This window comes from Myxine glutinosa, chromosome 9 (assembly GCF_964187855.1).
Source record: "Myxine glutinosa chromosome 9, kmMyxGlut1.1, whole genome shotgun sequence".
NCBI lineage: Eukaryota > Metazoa > Chordata > Myxini > Myxiniformes > Myxinidae > Myxine > Myxine glutinosa.
In genome coordinates this window covers 68,506,965-68,526,109 of record NC_136269.1, presented here as the reverse complement: position 1 = coordinate 68,526,109, position 19,145 = coordinate 68,506,965, and positions in this window count along the sequence as shown.

The window sequence follows — 19,145 nt, the reverse complement described above, 5'->3', positions numbered from 1 at the left end:
AGTTGTCATACCCTTCCTCCCGTCCATGGTACACGGAATCTTGTGGTGAGGCTGTTGCCCAGAAACAACTTGCCTTCGTCTTCTGGAAAGCTAATCCAACAGAAGGAAATCTCATTTCCTTTCACAAAGCCCGAAACAAGTGTGTCTCCACCATCAGGAGAGCCAGGAAACAATATCTCTCCGTTCTCAAGACCGAACTCTCCTGTCTGTCTCCCTCTTCCAAATCCTGGTGGCATCTGGTCAAATCTGTTTCTGGTGTTTGTTCCCCCTCCATCCACTCCCTCATCTCAAATGGCTACACAGCTGACTCCGCACGTGAAAAAGCTGAATGCCTCAACTCTGTGTTTGCCTCTAAATCTTGTGTCCCAAACCCATCCCTCTCTGTACCCACCTGCTCCTGGACTCAGTGTCCTTTCCTCCTGACAAGGTGGAAAAGCTTCTGTCAACCCTCGACTCTGATTCTGCAACTGGACCTGACGGCATCAGCCCATGGGTCCTAAAATCCTGTTCTTCCGCTCTTTCACTCCCTCTCTGTGTTCGCTTCACCCTCTCTTTTGCTCACGGTCATCTGCCATGTGCTTGGAAATCTGCCAACATCACCGCGTTACAAAAAAAGGTGCAAAAACAGATCCTAGCAACTACAGACCAATCAGCCTTCTCCCAATTATCAGCAAAGTCATGGAATCCATCATTGCTTCGGATATGAAATCTTTCCTCTTTTCCAATGGCTTGATCTCTGATCATCAATTTGGTTTCAGACCTGGTCACTCTGCTCTGGACGTGCTGCTTCTGCTGTCTCAACAATGGATGGAGGTCCTCAATGCCAAACAGGAAATTAGAGCCGTCTCCCTTGACATATCACGTGCCTTCGATACCGCCTGGCACCCCACTCTGCTCACCAAACTCTCCTACTTTGGTATCCATGGAAATCTCCACGCATGGCTGGCGGACTTCCTCTCTAGTCGTAGTCAACGTGTGGCCCTGAATGGGTTTCTCTCATCTCCTCTTCCTGTTCAGGCTGGAGTTCCCCAAGGCAGTGTTCTGGGCCCTGTGCTTTTTCTGGTCTTCATCAATGATCTCTCCGACTCTCTTGAAAATCCTCTCTATCTCGTTGCTGATGACTCCACTCTCTGCTGCTCCATTCCTCATCCCTCAGATCGGCAGTCTGCAGCCTCCTCACTCTCTGCAGACCTGGACAAAATCACAGACTGGGCAAACAAGTGGAACATGTCTTTCAATCCTGACAAATCTCACACTCTTACGATGTCTCTCCGAAAAGACCGACTGGACAACCCTCCCATCCACTTTCTGAATAATCCTCTCCAAGAAGTTCTGTCACTCAAGCTTTTGGGTCTCACTATCTGCCATGATCTTTCCTGGCAAAACCACATTTCAAATCTGGCCTCCAAAGCCAGTCGCCGACTGGGCATCCTCCGTCGTGCGAAGTCCTTCCTTGGCACACCTGAGCTCCTCACCATATATAAGGCCTTCATCTGCAGCTCAATGGAATACTGTTCCCCCCTCTGGGCTGGTGCTCCTGCCTCACACCTAGCTCGTCTTCACACTGTTGAAACCAAAGCGTTCAGAATCATTGGAATCTCCCGCGATGAAGCTACCTCCGAGGGCCTTTCACTTACTCACCGCAGGCAGGTTGGTGGGCTTTCTGTCTGCTACCCACTCCTCTCCGGCCTTTCTCCTCCAGCTCTCTCTCTGGGCTCTGTCCCCCAAATATTCCTACAGGTCACACAAGATCTGCCTGCAACCCTCTTATGGTTAAACTGCCAAAATTAAGACTCTCTGCTCACCTTCACTCCTTCATTCCTCTTTTCTCCCGCCTCTGGAACAAACTCCCTCACTCTCTTCAATCCCACTCCTCCCCCCAGGTCTTTAAAACAGCTGTTCACCACCATCTCTTCTCTTCCCCCATCCAAAACCTTGATCTTTTCTACCCCCGCTAATTTCACCCCAAATCCACTTTTTTGAAATACCAACTTCTTTCCTGGAAGTCCTTGGTGTCCTTGTGTTTTATACTTCTCCCAATCCCCCCCCCCCCCTTCTCACGCTGCCTTCCCCCAAACCCTTTCCCTCCCACACATTCCCGATGTCCCTGCTCTCAAATGTTGTGTTTATGTGCTTTCCCTTCTCTCCCCATCTTGTCTAACGCTCCCCCTTTTACATACTTTGTTTGTTTGTCTCTTTGCTTTCTTTTTGTGATAAATGTTAGCTCTTTCACGAGCCTCGATTCTGTATACAAAAGAAAAAGAAAAAAAAATTACAAATTCATGTCCCAACTACTTCTGTGAAGACTGACAAATCACCGAGTGTGACCCTTGCCAAGAAATTGCTTTGGCAGCATCGATGCTCTGAAACAGTATGGTACATCGGAAAGAGAGAATATATTGTTGCGGATATGGGATTTGCATCCATCCATATCCGCTTGTAAATATTCCCCTATTTCCTCAATACTTCCCAACTATCCCCAATCCCCCATTCCCTAGTCCCATTTTCTGTAAACAACACTCTGTAGACCCGACCTCCCCCTATTTCCCCCATTAAATGTCGTGCCCAGGTTCACCGCATCTCATGTAAGACAACTATAGGACATCTTGCTAGTTATTCTTAGTCTATGTCAGTTAAGGACTCGTTTCCATTAATTCTGACCCTTCGTTGCACCAGAATGTGATTGTATGGCACCGTTAGGAAGTTTAGGACCTCCCAATACCTCCCCGCAGCTCTTCCTCACAGTTCAACAACAACAACAACAACAACGAGCGCAGGAAGTGCGCGTCCTCAATCCGGCTTGGTTGGTAGGGGGTGTTGGGAGGGCACCAGGCCTTCCCAACGAGCCGCCATCGAACATGTGCTCGACGGGGTTACCAAATAGGGGCTCCCTGTCAGGTCCTCGTCAAGGGCGGAGCCCGGTAACCCCCGCACCCAATGGAAGCGGCGGACCGGCCCCAGTGGGGCGGAACCAACCAGCCGAGGGCGTGTCACTCCCCGCTGAGCATGCGCAGTGAGAGGGAGGGTGACGTCAGATGCGCGCTGAGCTTGAAGCAAGAAAGACGTCCCCTCCGAGCGCTGTGAGGCCTCCCCGCATCTTCTGGACCGTGCTTTATCCTGTCCCCGAGCCAAGGTGCACCTTGAGCTATCGACTACCTGTCCCTTCCTGCCATCAATCCCTGTGTAAGTCTGCCTTGTTCCGTTTGTCTGTGGTCTGTCTGGGAAAAGATAAGACGGTAATTAAGTGCCCATCTCTTCTGTGTCTTTACCTCACTCTGCCTTGTAATCTACCCCCTTTTCTCCACCACTGTAATTATACCCTCCTCCGGAGGTCTTGAGAACTGTACCCCTTGCGTCGTTTCATCTATCCCAGTCGTCGTGTCCTTTCCATCATTGATTTAGCATCGCGCGATTTGGCCAACGTCTGGGTGAATCGGGTGAGTTGGGGAAGAATCGGGGGAACTGTTAGGTCGCGGCAATACCACCGCTCGGTAAATAACATCTAAACCGCGTCCGTAACAATTGGTGTCTGGGAGTGAGATACGGGCCCAAAGCGCGCTTAACGTGCTCAAAATTACAAGTCACCGAAATTTGATTTTGTTTTACAAAAAACCCGAATTTTGAAAGTCGCGCTATGGGAGATCAAAACGGCTGGGTTCCGGTAGAGGAGAGTGAGGCAGGGTCGATCCAGGACCAAATTGAGGGACATGAGGAGAGCGAAGCAGTGAGGGCGGCAGGTTCGCAAAATGGCGTCCTCGCGCACGAGGTTACGGGCGCGCAAAATGGCGCCTCGCACATGGCTACGGCGACCGCGCCCGCGACCGTAGCAGCGCCGCTGGTGGATTCGAACCTTTTTTTCCTGCAAATGAGGGCCCTTATGGGACAAATGGGAGACCAAATTGGAGGTTTGAAAAACAGTATAGAGGCTCAGAGTGAGCAAATGGGGGTAATGAGGGCTGATAGTGAGCGATTGGGGAGCGAAATGGGGAACCGGATGGATGCTCAGAGTGAGCAAATAAGGGCTCAGAGTGAGCAATTGGGGGTAATGGGGGGCGAAATGGGGGGCAAAATGGGAGAAATGGGGGAACGGCTAGAAGCTAAATTTGAGGGGTTAGACAATGGGATAGAAGGGGTGAAACATGGGTTAAAGGGGGTAGAAAACAGAATGGCCGCTCAAGAGAATCAAATAGAAGGGGTGAAACATGGGTTAACGGGGGTAGAAAACAGAATGGCCGCTCAAGAGAATCAAATGGAAGGGATGAAAAAGGGGTTAGAGGGGTTAGAAAACAGTATGGAAGGCAAATTGAGGGACATGAGGGACCAAGCGGAAAGGGAAGTTAAACAAATGGGGCAGCAGATAGAGGGGGTCAGAATGGGGGTAGAAACTAAATTGGATGCTCACAGGGAGGAAATGGAGCAGATGAGGGTGGCGTCTGGGCAGGAGATGCAAGTGATGGGAGAGGAGATCAGAAGAGGTGTGAGTGAGGAGGTCGGAGTGCGCGAGGAGGTGAGGCACTGTAAGGAGCGCATGGAGAAGGAGGTGAGAAAGGGGACTGTAAAATTGCAAGGTGGTATAGAGGAGTTGACGCTGGGAGTGGAACAGCTGACGGAGGGACAAAAAGAACTAACGGAGCAGGTTCAAAGGAACACTGCGGTATTAGGAGGGTTAAAAGCGACACAAAACGACATAAAAAATGACTTGATAGCGACACAGAGGCAATGTCAGATGGTACGTGAGGGACTGACAACGAGGTTGGACGAGGTGACAGAGGTAATGGAGACGAAGGACCGGCAGGTGAGGACGCACATAGAAACGGTCAAGGTGGCCTTAGAGGACGAGCTTGAGGAGACGCACCGGGAAATAAAAGAGGTGAAGCAGAAATTAGAAGAAGTGGAAGAAGGGGTAAGCTAAATTAAGAAGCGACGGAGAGGGGATAAGAAAGAGATAAAAGAGGAAGTAAAAGAATTGGTCCAAAATCTGTGTTCGGATCGTGATGATGTGCTCATTAACTGGATGAGGAATTCGCAGGTGATGGAGGAGAAGCGAAGAGAAAGAGGACCCGGTGTAAGTGGTGACCAATATGGTCGTGCGTATGATGCGCCAGGTGATTTAATAAGCTTGGGGGTCGAGATGGACCCGGGTGTTCGTGAGAGGCCGTTGGTGAAGTGTGCGACAGGTCTGGTGTGCGAAAAAGGAGGTGTGCGAGAAAGCCCGACTCTGGGGTGCATGAGGAAAGAGTGCGCTGTCAAAAGTAAGGAAGAGTGTACACCTGTGGTGAGTGTTACGGAGGAAGTAACGAAAGAGTGTGCGCAAGAAAGGTGTGTAACGGACGGGTGCATGAGGAAAGAGTGCGCTGTCGAGAGTAAGGGTGAGTGCGCTGTCAAGAATGGAGGTGAAAGTAGTGAGAGTGACACGGAGTGTGAGTTGGTTGTGACAGGTGAGCGAGGATGCACACCTGGAATGGTAGAGCGTGTGTGGGAATGCACACTTGAGTTGGTCGTGAGGCACGTGGTTGGGTGTGCGAGTGAGAGCACACCTGTGATTGTCACAGAGGAGGTGACCGAGGAGGGGGCGCGAAGAGGTGTGTTGGTGAGGTGTGCGAGCGACGAATGTGTGCCAAGGTGTTCGGTGGTCAGGTGTGTGACCAAGTCTGTGAGCGGAATGAGTGTACCTGGGTGTGTTAGAGAAGGTACGACGAGGAGCATGGAAACAGCTGGATGTATGAGCAAGAAAGGGGTAGCGTATGCGTGTAAGCATGCAGGTGAGGCATCGACGGGAACCGGGTTAGCGGCTAGAGCGACTTATAGCCGAATCGGGCCCTCGGTACGCGCCGAGCAGCTTCGCGTGCCGCGAGGACCAGCGGGGATCCGAACCACGGCGGTTTCGAAAGAACCGCCGTACGCGATCCACGCCGGGCCGCGCTTTGAACGGCCGCGTCCGTGCTCCACTAAGCGGAGCGGGCAGCCCGATAGGAAGGGTCGTCATGGCGACCACTTTTTGTTGAGGCATTCCGGCAGGTCGAGATCGGGCCATGGGATGGCTCCGTGCCGAGATGGTGCGTGGGATCTCGGCCCGGGTAAACCTCCTTCCCTGCACCGAATGCGGGACGTATCCAGCCGCCGGCCCCAAACAACCCGCATTCATGGCTTGGCTGTACGAAGCCGAGCTTTAGAAGTGAATTGGTGCACCGAGAGGCATTAGTAAGTAGACTGTAATGACGAGGATAGTGTTTTGGCCCCGAAATTAGAAAAACAAAATTTGATGATTGGCAAAGGATTGGCAGTAATGATTGGCAGATGATGGGTAGTGATTGGCAAATTTTTGATTTGTTGAAATTTGATGTGCAAAATTGGTAGTGGGAGATGCCCCATGTGATGGGATGGCCAATCCACCATCCCTCACAGATTGGGGCAAATGCGCTATAGATTATGGGGTGTATGGCAGTGAAAACTAGCCCGGGTGGGTTAGGTTATATTGATAGGGACTAGAGGTGACTATGGGTGACAAGATTTAAGTAAGAGACTTGGTACCTATAGTGGGGACGTAGTAGCTTAGTGTTTGATAATGACGTGGGAGCGCTGAGTGTAAGGGAAGACGGAGGAGCGCGAGTTTTAGAAGGGAGTAGACAGAGCAGATGATGCAGTGTGAATGGAAGTGCTGGTGAGCAGCTTCAAATGAGGCATCGGTGAGGCAATGCTCCGAGGTGTGTGTGAGTGAACAAGTGATGAATGAGAGAGCATTGCGGATGAGTGTCATGGTGAGTAGTGAGTGTTGTGGATCAGCGCGAATGCGCTTGGGGGAGAGAAGGGTGCAGGCGGCACCAAGTATGAGAGCACAGGTGTGCAAGTACAGGTGTGTGGAATATATGGAGCAGAGAATGAGTGGTGTGGAGAGAGTTGGAGTAAGTGGTACGGAGTGGTGTGCATGGTGCGAAGGTGTGGATGGGGGAAGAGTGGACCCCTTTTCACGAGTACCCGGGGAGGGTAGTTTAAAGAATAGTTAGAAGGTATAGGTAAATTGTGGTTGGATATTGGCATTTGTGGTGCGGTTGCAGAATGGTATTGTGGATGGGTGCATTGGTGTGGTGAAATTGGCTGGTCGTGTGGCCTGTTAGTATGAGTGTGAATGGTTGGGCACTCCGCCACTGTTAGATGTCGGCCAGGTGAGGCCGCAGGTGGGCTCTGGGAGCCGTTAGTGTCAGTGGGTGCCTGAGGATCCCGGGTGTGGATCGGGCAGCCCGTGCCAGAGAGGGCACTGAGGGGGTGAGAGTGCAAGAGGGCCTTCCCCAGTTAGTTAGGTTAGGGTGAGGAGCAGGTGAGCTCGGTAGGCAACAACAGTGGTGGAGGTGTGCAGGTGGGCGGACCAGCTGGGAGCGTCACACGACCCAGCCACCGAAATTGTGCGGGGCACCGAGTGTTGAATCGGGGAGTGAGACCCAAATTGATGGTGTGCACCACAGATGGTCAATGGGATTTTGGTTCTTCGAACCACATAGAGTAATGAGGGCCAATGGTTTGGCAGGAGAAAGACCCCGGGTAATGTAAAGTTGTTAAAGTCATTTAGGAAATAGTTAGGATTGATGAACCTGTCGCACCATACGCAGCCACTTACCTGAGGTGATGATGATGACTCCACACCTGTGTTTTCTTTGTTTTGTGTTGCAGGAAATGAGAATTGCTGTTTGGATTTGTGAGACGCATCACGACGTGGATAAGACATTGGGGTGATTCCATCTCTCCCTCCTTAGGAGGGACTGATGATGAATTGGTGATGGCAGATTTTGATGTTGAGTTGGAGATGGCAGATTTTGATGAGAGTTGGAAATGGCAAATTTGATTGGTTAGGAGGGAGAGAAGACGAATTTGGTTTATGGGAGGAACGGGGAAGACAGTAGGGACGTTGTTGATGTGTAAAGTAGATGTTTATGGGTAGTGTTGTGTTTTGTGGATACAGTAAGGGGTAAGGGAGGGGCAATGTAGGTTACCTGGTGGGGGGGGGGGGGGCGTACGGTAGGAACGTACCTGTCTCACCTGGTTCCCATGTGCCCCCAGTGTGCATTACCTTGTATTGCGTGCACTTTTGCACCCTTACCACCTTACTCACTTGTCTTCTTTTGTCTCCCACCTCCGAGGATCTGGCTTTGGGGCAGAGAGAGAGGAGAGAGAGGTGCTGGCTCCGCAGTTGTGGGCCTGTACTTACGCTGCTTGCTGCCTGGATCGATACACCATATGGACCGCAATTTTTGTGGCCGCCCACAATGGACCGCAGTTCTTTTGCGGTCAAGCACCACCCGTGGATGGACCTCTGGGTCAACGTGGCACCTATGCCATACAGGTGAACCACTTTTAGTTGGCCCCCCTGACGGCCACAATTCAGAAATGGACGCGGTTGGCGCCTTTCTTTATTTCTAAAGAAGCCAGAAGGCCAAGTGCACTCCATGAAGGCAAGACCAGCGGCAGAACATCGGCCGGCTGCGACACCACCGGTGACCATGGACACTTAATTGTGCATTTTTATGAACACTTTATTGGTGCACCGAATGGTGCTGACTGTGCGTAATGGGGTGGTGCTTTTGGTGCTTGGAAGGGGTGCTCTGCACATTATTAAAGGCCGTAGGGCCACAGGGCACTCGTGGGTTGGTGTATCGATGCTGGCATGCGTGCTCTCCCTATGCATAACATCTGCATGGGTTCCTCAAAGAACAGGTCCTGGATCGTAGTGTAAATATCAGTGTTGTATAAATAATGCTCCCTACCGGCTGTATGTTTAGTTTGAGGATGCTTTCCGCGATTCGGTAATCCTGTGGGTGTGTTTCTGTTAGGAGAAGGGTGCAACGTCGCAGGGGGACATATTTACTCATTTGTGAACATCTGTAAAACTGTCGCACTCAGGGTTGAGTTAATAGTAGAGGGAACTACATCTGAGTGCCACACTAAAGTAGGTAAAAATTTATCGGGTCGGGTCACCCCGAGGTCGAGAAGGGTGCAGTGTTGCGGATATGGGATTTGCATCCATCCGTATCTGCTTGTAAATATTCCCCTATTTCCTCAATACTTCCCAACTATCCCCAATCCCCCATTCCCTCGTCCCATTTTCTGTAAACAACACTCTGTAGACCCGACCTCCCCCTATTTCCCCCATTAAATGTCGTGCCCAGGTTCACCGCATCTCACGTAGACAACTATAGGACATCTTGCTAGTTATTCTTAGTCTATGTCAGTTAAGGACTCGTTTCCATTAATTCTGACCCTTCGTTGCACCAGAATGTGATTGTATGGCACCGTTAGGAAGTTTAGGACCTCCCAATACCTCCCTGCAACTCTTCCTCACAGTTCAACAACAACAACAACAACAACAACGAGCGCAGGAAGTGCGCGTCCTCAATCCGGCTTGGTTGGTAGGGGGTGTTGGGAGGGCACCAGGCCTTCCCAACGAGCCGCCATCGAACATGTGCTCGACGGGGTTACCAAATAGGGGCTCCCTGTCAGGTCCTCGTCAAGGGCGGAGCCCGGTAACCCCCGCACCCAATGGAAGCGGCGGACCGGCCCCAGTGGGGCGGAACCAACCAGCCGAGGGCGTGTCACTCCCCGCTGAGCATGCGCAGTGAGAGGGAGGGTGACGTCAGATGCGCGCTGAGCTTGAAGCAAGAAAGACGTCCCCTCCGAGCGCTGTGAGGCCTCCCCGCATCTTCTGGACCGTGCTTTATCCTGTCCCCGAGCCAAGGTGCACCTTGAGCTATCGACTACCTGTCCCTTCCTGCCATCAATCCCTGTGTAAGTCTGCCTTGTTCCGTTTGTCTGTGGTCTGTCTGGGAAAAGATAAGACGGTAATTAAGTGCCCATCTCTTCTGTGTCTTTACCTCACTCTGCCTTGTAATCTACCCCCTTTTCTCCACCACTGTAATTATACCCTCCTCCGGACGTCTTGAGAACTGTACCCCTTGCTTCGTTTCATCTATCCCAGTCGTCGTGTCCTTTCCATCATTGATTTAGCATAGCGCGATTTGGCCAACGTCTGGGTGAATCGGGTGAGTCGGGGAAGAATCGGGGGAACCGTTAGGTCGCGGCAATACCACCGCTCGGTAAATAACATCTAATCCGCGTCCGTAACAATATATACAGTGCATTCAGAAAGTATTCAGACCCTTTCACTTTTTTCACATTTTGTTATGTTGTAGCCTTTTGCTGAAATCGTTTAAATTGATTTTTCCCTCATCAATCTAGACTCAATACTCCATAATGACAAAGAGAAAACAGGATTTTAGAAAGTTTTGCAAATTTATTAAAAAGAAAAAACTGAAGTGTCACATTGACATAAGTATTCATACCCTTTGCAATGACACATGAAATTTAGCTGAGGTGCCTCCCATTTCTCTTGATCATCTTTGAGATGTTTCGCCACCTTGATTGGAGTCCACCTGTGGTAAATTCAATTGACTGCACATGATTTGGAAAGGCACACACCTGTCCATATAAGGCCTCACAGCTGACAATGCATATCAGAGCAAAAACCAAGCCATGAGGTCGAAGGAACTGCCTGTAGAGCTCAGAGACAGGATTGTGTCGAGGCACAGATCTGGAGGGGACGACAAAAAAAAATTCTGCTGCGTTGAAGGTTCCCAAGAGCACAGTGGCCTCCATAATTCTTAAATGGAAGAAGTTTGGAACAACCAGGACTCTTCCTCGAGCTGGCCGCCCGGCCAAACTGAGCAATCGGGGGAGAAGGGCCTTGGTAAGAGAGGTGACGAAGAACCCGATGGTCACTCTCGCTGAGCTCCAGAGATCCTGTGTGGAGATGGGAGAAACTTCCAGAAGGACAACCATCACTGCAACACCCCACCGATCTGGGCTTTATGGCAGAGTGGCCAGACGGAAGCCAAACAGTTCAATCTTGGTTTCATCAGACCACAGAATCTTGTTTCTCACAGTCTCTTAAGTGCTTTTTTGCAAACTTCAAGCGGGCTTTCATGTGTCTTTCACTGAGGAGAGGCTTACGTGTGTATGTGTATATATATATATCATCATCATATGTTGGTATATGTTGGAGTGGACAAACATACATACATAGACGGACAAACACTGTTCCAGACGGCTTTGCCCTATGGGCATATATATATATATATATATATATATAAAGATAGATAAATATATAAAGATAGATAAATATATAAAGATAGATAAATATATAAAGATAGATAAATATATAAAGATAGATAAATATATAAAGATAGATAAATATATAAAGATAGATAAATATATAAAGATAGATAAATATATAAAGATAGATAAATATATAAAGATAGATAAATATATAAAGATAGATAAATATATAAAGATAGATAAATATATAAAGATAGATAAATATATAAAGATAGATAAATATATAAAGATAGATAAATATATAAAGATAGATAAATATATAAAGATAGATAAATATATAAAGATAGATAAATATATAAAGATAGATAAATATATATATAAAGATATATATATATATAAAGATATATATATATATATATAAAGATATATATATATATATGTATATATATATGTATATATATATATATATATATATATATATATATATATATATATATATATATATATATATATATATATATATATAAAGATATATATATATATATAAAGATATATATATATATATTAGGGTGGTCCTCAAATGTACACCAAAAAATAAAATTGGACTTTTTTCAGGTGCTTGTTGCTAAAATTGTTCCTTATTGTGAAAAAATGAAATGTGCCAAAGATGGTTTCTATATGACTTTATTTACTACTGTCATACATGGGTTGAAAATTACAATGTTTCAGTATCGACACACAAAATTGTTTTTAATAAACTAACACTCAGATGTAATCCCAAATCAGTAAGAATGTATGACAATCATCATAAACACACAGAGTAAGAGTCCTCCAGACCATTGATTCCTCATTAATAAGTTCTGTGGTAAATTATTTCCTCCTTATCTTCTTTGCGTCGGGGAACTGATGGCGATGCCACTCAACAACTTGCAACAGGTACTGGTGCTGCTGTTCATCCTTTGTCAAGACCTGATTGTAGTCCTGTATTAATGCTACACCACGTTCTGCAAAGTCGTTGACAGTGGCAATACCACGCAAGACTTGCTGTGATGACTGAAATGATGGGTCATCGGCCCACTCACCAAGGTCCTTTTCTAGGAAGTCAGTATTGACTTTGAATGCAGTAAAAATTCGCAGTGAGGCAGAAGTAACAAAATCTGCAACAGTCTTGGCAGCGATGGCTTCTTTTGCTGTAAGATCCATATGTACCCGTGGTTGAGGATTCTCTTGGCATTCTTCTTTAAGAGCAGCTACTATCATTTGCTTGACATCAAGCTCAACACTATCGTCAAACAGAGCAAGTCCTGCCAGTTCTTCGCTGAGGTACCACAAGTGATTGGAAAGCTTTTTGCTGGTGGCTTCGGCAATCACTGAATCAGGACAGAAAATGAGTGCTTTTAAGAGAGCTAGGTCTCCAGCGGGAGCACCAATGGCAGATGGAGCGCTGAACCAGGCTTTGGTATACACTGCTCCAACAAATGCTGTAAAACGCTTTATGCCAGCGAGTTCCTTTGGGGTCAGTCGAAACTGATCACGGAACAAGTAGATCTTGATTCCATAAATCACACAGGCCATCCATCTTGCCCGATGCATGGCTCCTGGCTGCATGAACCTGAATCCTCTCGGAGGACGCTCACCAAACAGAATAATAGTCAACTCAAGAAGTTCACGGTAGTCATATCATAGTTGGCCCGATTCCAGTTTCTGGATGCAGAATGAAACGACATCTTCTTTGCAACTTAAAAATACACCTGAAACTACAGAGTCCAGGACTCCAGGTCATCAGGCATCATTGTCTTAAACTTGCTTTGGTCAATGGAATTCCAGTTTGACTGGAAACGCTTGAAGACGGCTATCTCAGGTCCTTTTGATGGACCAAGAAATGGTTTGAATGCTGCCATTGCTGCCTCTACCACTAGTTCCAGAATGTGATGCTGGCATGCAAAATGTAATAGTGGTCGTCCAAGCTTTTGCTGCAAAATAGTGTACGCACCAAGTGCTGAACCAGTGTTGCTGGCTGTCGTGTCAAAGCTCATACCTGCCACCATGTCTTGCAAATGCCATTCTTCGAGGCATTGCATAACAGCAGCAGCTGTTGCTAGTCCAGTTCCTGCTGGCAGCTTTGGCACACCCAGAAGCTTTCCAGTTCCTTGTGGGTCACTGACAATGACAGGAAGGCGATCAACTTTTTTAGTCCCATCGTCTGGAATGAGCTTGCCATCCCAATGAACCACCAGACTTGTGTTTGGAGCATAGGATGCCTGGATGTCACCTGCAATTGTCTTCCGTTGGATCCGCCTGGATTTCCTGATCGATGTGCGGTTGATGGCCAACTCTGAAGGGTCATGTCCCAGAGCAGAGGCTGCTGCTGACAAGATGTGAACAGCTGATCGATCGCTAACCTTGGTGCGGTCGAGAGCTGCTGTTAGGTCCGGTGTAACAATGCTACTTGCACGCTTTCGGCTCTGCCTCTTTGAAGCAGATAGAACAGCAGAGTCGTCATGATCACTGGCTTCAGCACTGCTGTCTGTTGATGATGCTAGCTCAAGAGTCTCCTCTCAGGCTGCTTGCTTCTCTTTTTCATGCTGCTCTCTTTCAGTCAACACCTTGTCGCGTTGATGTGTCCGCTCCTCTTTTCCTGCTAGCACCTTGTCAACACCAACCATAAAGCCCCGTCGACCTGGCTCCCGTTGTGCCTTAAGGAATTAACGGTCCTCTGGTATTTTGATCAAATCAAGGACATCAACATGAGCAATGTCAAATAAGTCACGTAGACCGGTTTGAAACTGCCCTTCTTTCTTTATCTGAGGGACAGATCGCCGGCTCTTTCCTTTCAGGATGGATCTGTATTGTTCTACTTTTCTCTCTAGTTTTGCAATGATATTCCGCTCATCTGCAGTGGGGATCCGTGCTTTCTCCCAGATGCATAGTCTCACGAACAACAGTTGTTGCGGCACTGCTTATGTCCAATTTCTCAGCATGATGTAGCTTAAAATATCGCTGCAAAATCTCTTGCCAATATGGGAGCCGAGTTTCTGGTAGTTTTTCAATATGGCAGCCTATCAGCCACACATGGTTCTTTTTTCTGGTTGCTCTTCTTGAAGTACTTGCACTCGCCATCATAAGTGAAACAAACCGAAATAATTTCTGTATAGTGCTGATTAGCAGATTAGCAGGGGCCATGTGACAGTGGTAAAAGTTTTCAAAATGAAATGAAATTTTACCCAATTCGTTTTCTCTACAGGTGTAATAAAAAAATGGAAAAGCACTTTCGAAAAGTTAATGTTTACATTTGAGGACCACCCTAATATATATATATATATATTGTTACGCAACTGTGATTAACACCACAGTTACGGATGGCCGATTTGCGAGACTTTAACTCCCGAGGCGAACACTCAATGGCGGACTCAAGTTCAACACAAACGCGCGGAATGGCGGGACACAGCGAAGGCTCCGCAACCTTACCTATTAAAATCAAACACCCAGGAAAACTGCGTTCAGATATATATACAGAAAATAATATAAGGATTTATTATCGAATAGTAATACAGTGAAAAAGCCGCGCCGGTAAATCTAATAACTCTAAATCGGGACGTCCCCACACGACTGACAGCAAACACGATACGAGGGAGATTATGAATACAAAAATAACACGTCACGTCGTTCAAATGTACGTGGATGCGGCTTATCTGTCTTTCGTCGTCTGGCGTGGCGGCCGTCCAACACCGCTCCTTTTGGCCCGATCGCACACCACCAGGTCCTTCGCTCCAAGCTCCACGAGGCCCCGCTCCAAGCACCACGCGTCCGACGCGTGGCCAGCAGCTTCACACGAGGACGATCTCCACAAGGCCCGTGCACCAATGGTTCAACGGAGGGCTCGACTTGCAACGAACTGCTGCGAACTGCCGCGTGCTCTGTGGGCTTGGTGTGCTCGGTGTGTGAACGAACTCTCCACCAACTGCCTTCGGGGAGCTTTTCCACCAACTGCCTTCGGGGAGCTTTTCCACCAACTGTGTCTCTGCGTCGACTGTGTGCTCCAACCAACTCCTACGAACTCTCTGGTGTCTGCCTGCGTCTGCCACGAACTCAACTCAACTGAAATGGCGTCCGACCGTCGCATATATTGGTGGCCGATGACGTCACATTGGCGCACTCCTCAGCCAATCACAGCCTCCCAACTCGCCCAGGTCACGCCCTCTGCGGCATGCGACTCCTGACATCTCCCGTCCGCGACCCCCCCCCCCCCGCGGTCGTTTTGTAACACGTAACACGCGAGGTTGGTGGGCCTTTGAGGTGCGAACGGCGGCGGCCAACCGTGGCGGTGTTTTTGGCCTGGTTTCCTGTCTATTTATTACGAAGTCAATGTCAGGGAGAGGGAATTATTTAATGTTGCGCTAAGGACCTAACTAATGTTTATGTGGTTTGCAGTGCCATAATGGACAGAGGTTTGACTACCAGGTGAGACTCACAGGGGCGTTACCTTTAATCCCTCACTATTTAACACTCGGACCTCCAGGTAGATCCACAATCATACATCTTACCCCGACAAACGCCTAAACATCAAGAACTTATTACATGTAGAGTCCCTGTCACGACAGCCGAATACCTACCTATTCAGATCTACCTAGCTCTAGATATTGCTCTACCAAATTCATAACAATATATATATATATATATATATATATATATATATATATATATATATATACACACCTTAACAATCTTGCAGATCTGCCTGCAACCCTCTTATGGTTAAACTGCCAAAATCAAGACTCTGCTCACCTTCACTCCTTCATTCCTCCCACCTCTGGAACAAACTCCCTCACTCTCTTCAATCCCACTCCTCCCCCCAGGTCTTTAAAACAGCTGTTCACCACCATCTCTTCTCTTCCCCCATCCAAAACCTTGATCTTTTCTACCCCCGCTAATTTCACCCCAAATCCACTTTTTTGAAATACCAACTTCTTTCCTGGAAGTCCTTGGTGTCCTTGTGTTTTATACTTCCCCCCCCCCCCCCCCACCCTTCTCACGCTGTGTATATACATACACACACACACACATCTTCCTTTCCCAAATATATATTATAGTCCTGGTGTTGGCTTAGCGGTTAGGATGCCGGCTTGGGATCCTAGGATCCTGGGTTCGAATCCCGGTTGATCGCTGAATTAACGCCAGGGGGGTTGACTCAGCCTGTCATCCTTCCGAGGTCGGCAAATTGAGTACCAGCTTGCTGGGATGAATGATCCCGGTGTGTACCCCGGTTAGAATAGGTACACTGTATCCCTGCGCATCGAAAGAGGCGACCAAGGGTTGGCGTCAGGAAGGGCATCCGGCCGTAAAACATTGCCTCAAACAGGGAACCATGATTGTCATGGGGCCCGCAAGGCTGACCCCTGCTCTAGTGGGGAAAATGGCCTTAAAACGATCATTCATTCATTTCATCTATATATTAATATATATAAATAAATAAATATATATATATATATATATATATATGTATATAAATAAATATATAAATATATATATACAGTATATGTATATAAATAAATATATATATGTATATAAATAAATATATAAATATATATATATGTATATAAATAAATATATAAATATATATATATGTATATAAATAAATATATAAATATATATAAATGTATATAAATAAATATATAAATATATAAATATATATATATATATATATACTGTATATATATATATATATATATATATATATATATATATATATATATATATATATACACACACTGTATGAATGTATTTATATATATATATATATATTGTTGCGGTCGGGAGCCGGGTTCAAAAATCCCCACTCCTTAACAATTTTCGTTGCGCTCTTCCCCTCGGTTAATACCAGAGAATCACGAATACCTTCAAGGTGCACGGATCAAGGTGCACGCGTGTGCGAAAGAACCGCGCGATCGAACCCTCACTTTCCCAAACTTTATGGATGCCGAGCAGATTTGCACGGTGTGGAAAGCGGCGTTACCCCCACGACATTTACGGACCTGAATCGAGCCAAATTCGGTCTCGGATGATGCTAGGCCAATTGGTGAAAGGACTTACCGAACAGGTTGGAAAGGATTCAAATGTATAGCCTTTGATTTGGAAGGCACAGAGAAACAGACGAGATTCAGCTTAACTATTCTTACCTGTCATAATAAACCCCACTGGCGCCTTCACACTCTGACACACTCACACAGGGAATTAAACACACTGGTTATTGGCGTACCGATGTACGTGCTGGAATTGCCTCGCTGGTGACCACGTGGTCTGGTGTGCGCAGCTCGCGGCTCGATGAGGTCAGGTCCGAAGGACGAACTCCAGCGCAGGTTGAGCTAGATTCAACGCAGGTGGGACGAGCTGCCACGCAGGCAGACAACTTCAGCTCAGGTGAGTCGTGTCGAAAGCCAACGCTTGCAGGTCAGCCGGATGGCGCAAAAGATCGGCGCAGAAGCGATTGGTGGTCGACGAAACACAAAGGCCAAAACACGTGTCGTCTGGTGGAGCCAAAACAAGAGTCCAGAGCAGGGTGTCGTCCACGTGGCGAAATCCAAAGCAAGAGAATCGTGTCGTCCACGAGGCAAAAATCCAAGGCAAGAGTTCAGAACAGGAGGTCGTAGCGCAGCAAAATCCCAAAAGCCAAGAGAAGTTTTATTACGTGTGTCACAAAGGATTTTCCTGTCACACGAACCCCAAGTTACACTCCCCCTAAAATAGATTAATTAATTATGTAAAATGATTCAAAATCACTCGGTAACCCGGGTTGCCCCGTGATTTTTCCCGTGACGTGAACGGAGAGCAGCAACAAAGGCTGGAAAGGGTGGAAATGCGAATGGTTCAGTGGATGTGCGGAGTATCGTTGAGAGAGAGGAAGACAAATGATGAATTGCGAAAGATGATGGGAATAGAGCCTGTGATTGATGCTGTGAAGAGGACCAGGTTGAGCTGGTTTGGTCATGTGTTGAGGAAGGATGAAAGTGACTGGTTGGAAAGAGTGATGGAAATGAATGTAGAAGGAAGTAGAGGACGGGGAAGACCCAAAAAGACTTGGCTAAAGCTGGTGGAAGAAGAAATGCAGGCAAGGGGGTTAACAAGGAGAGATGCAGAAAATAGGGCAAAATGGAGAAGATTGTCATGGGGACCGCAAGGCTAAACCCCGCTCTAGCAGGGAAAATGGCCTTAAAATGCATGTTGTTGTAGTTGTATATACATATATAATTATATATATACAGTCACGTGAAAAAGTAAGTACACCCCATGTAAAGTTTTGACTTTTTCAACATGTTTCAACATACAGCTATTTGATCTTCATTTCAACAATATTGACAGATAAAGGTGATATAATATAACAAATATCATGAAACATTTACATTTTGTAGTCTATTGTATAATTTAAATAAACATAAATGCAAATTTCGCATGTGGAAAAAGTAAGTGCTGCCAAAAAGTGCTGCCATCTTCGCGGGACGTGCTGGGACCGTGGAGAGCCGGACGGGGCCGTTCCTGGACGACCACGTCGACGCGTCTGGCTGGGACATCAATCCATCTGCAATTCCCTGTGAGAGTGTGACGGGCCCGAGTCTGGGGGATAAGATAAGACTGACTAAGTGCTGCTCTGTGTCTCTGTGTCCCGATCACTGTATATACGTGTGGGAATAATTATACCTGTGTTCTTCCTTTTTCCTTTCGATCGTTCCTGTGGATTCCTCATTGGCTAAGCGTGGTACGAATAGAACCGCTCGAATCGGGGTCCACTACTAAACTGCACGGACCACGTGGTACTCAATCCGCTTGGCGTACCCAAACCACACGTGGCTCGTGCGAGGCTTGCTTCCTCACTTCCGTGGCGGCGCAGGGAATTAGGTACGAGCGAGGGTTGGTCCCGAAACCCCACTTTGCGTTTGCCCGGAAGGGACGTTTCAAGTCTCGGTTCCGTCAAGCCCAGAAAGAACAAGGGGATTAATCCCCCCTTGGTGAGGGGAAGAAGGGCGGCGGAGAACCGTAACAATATATATATA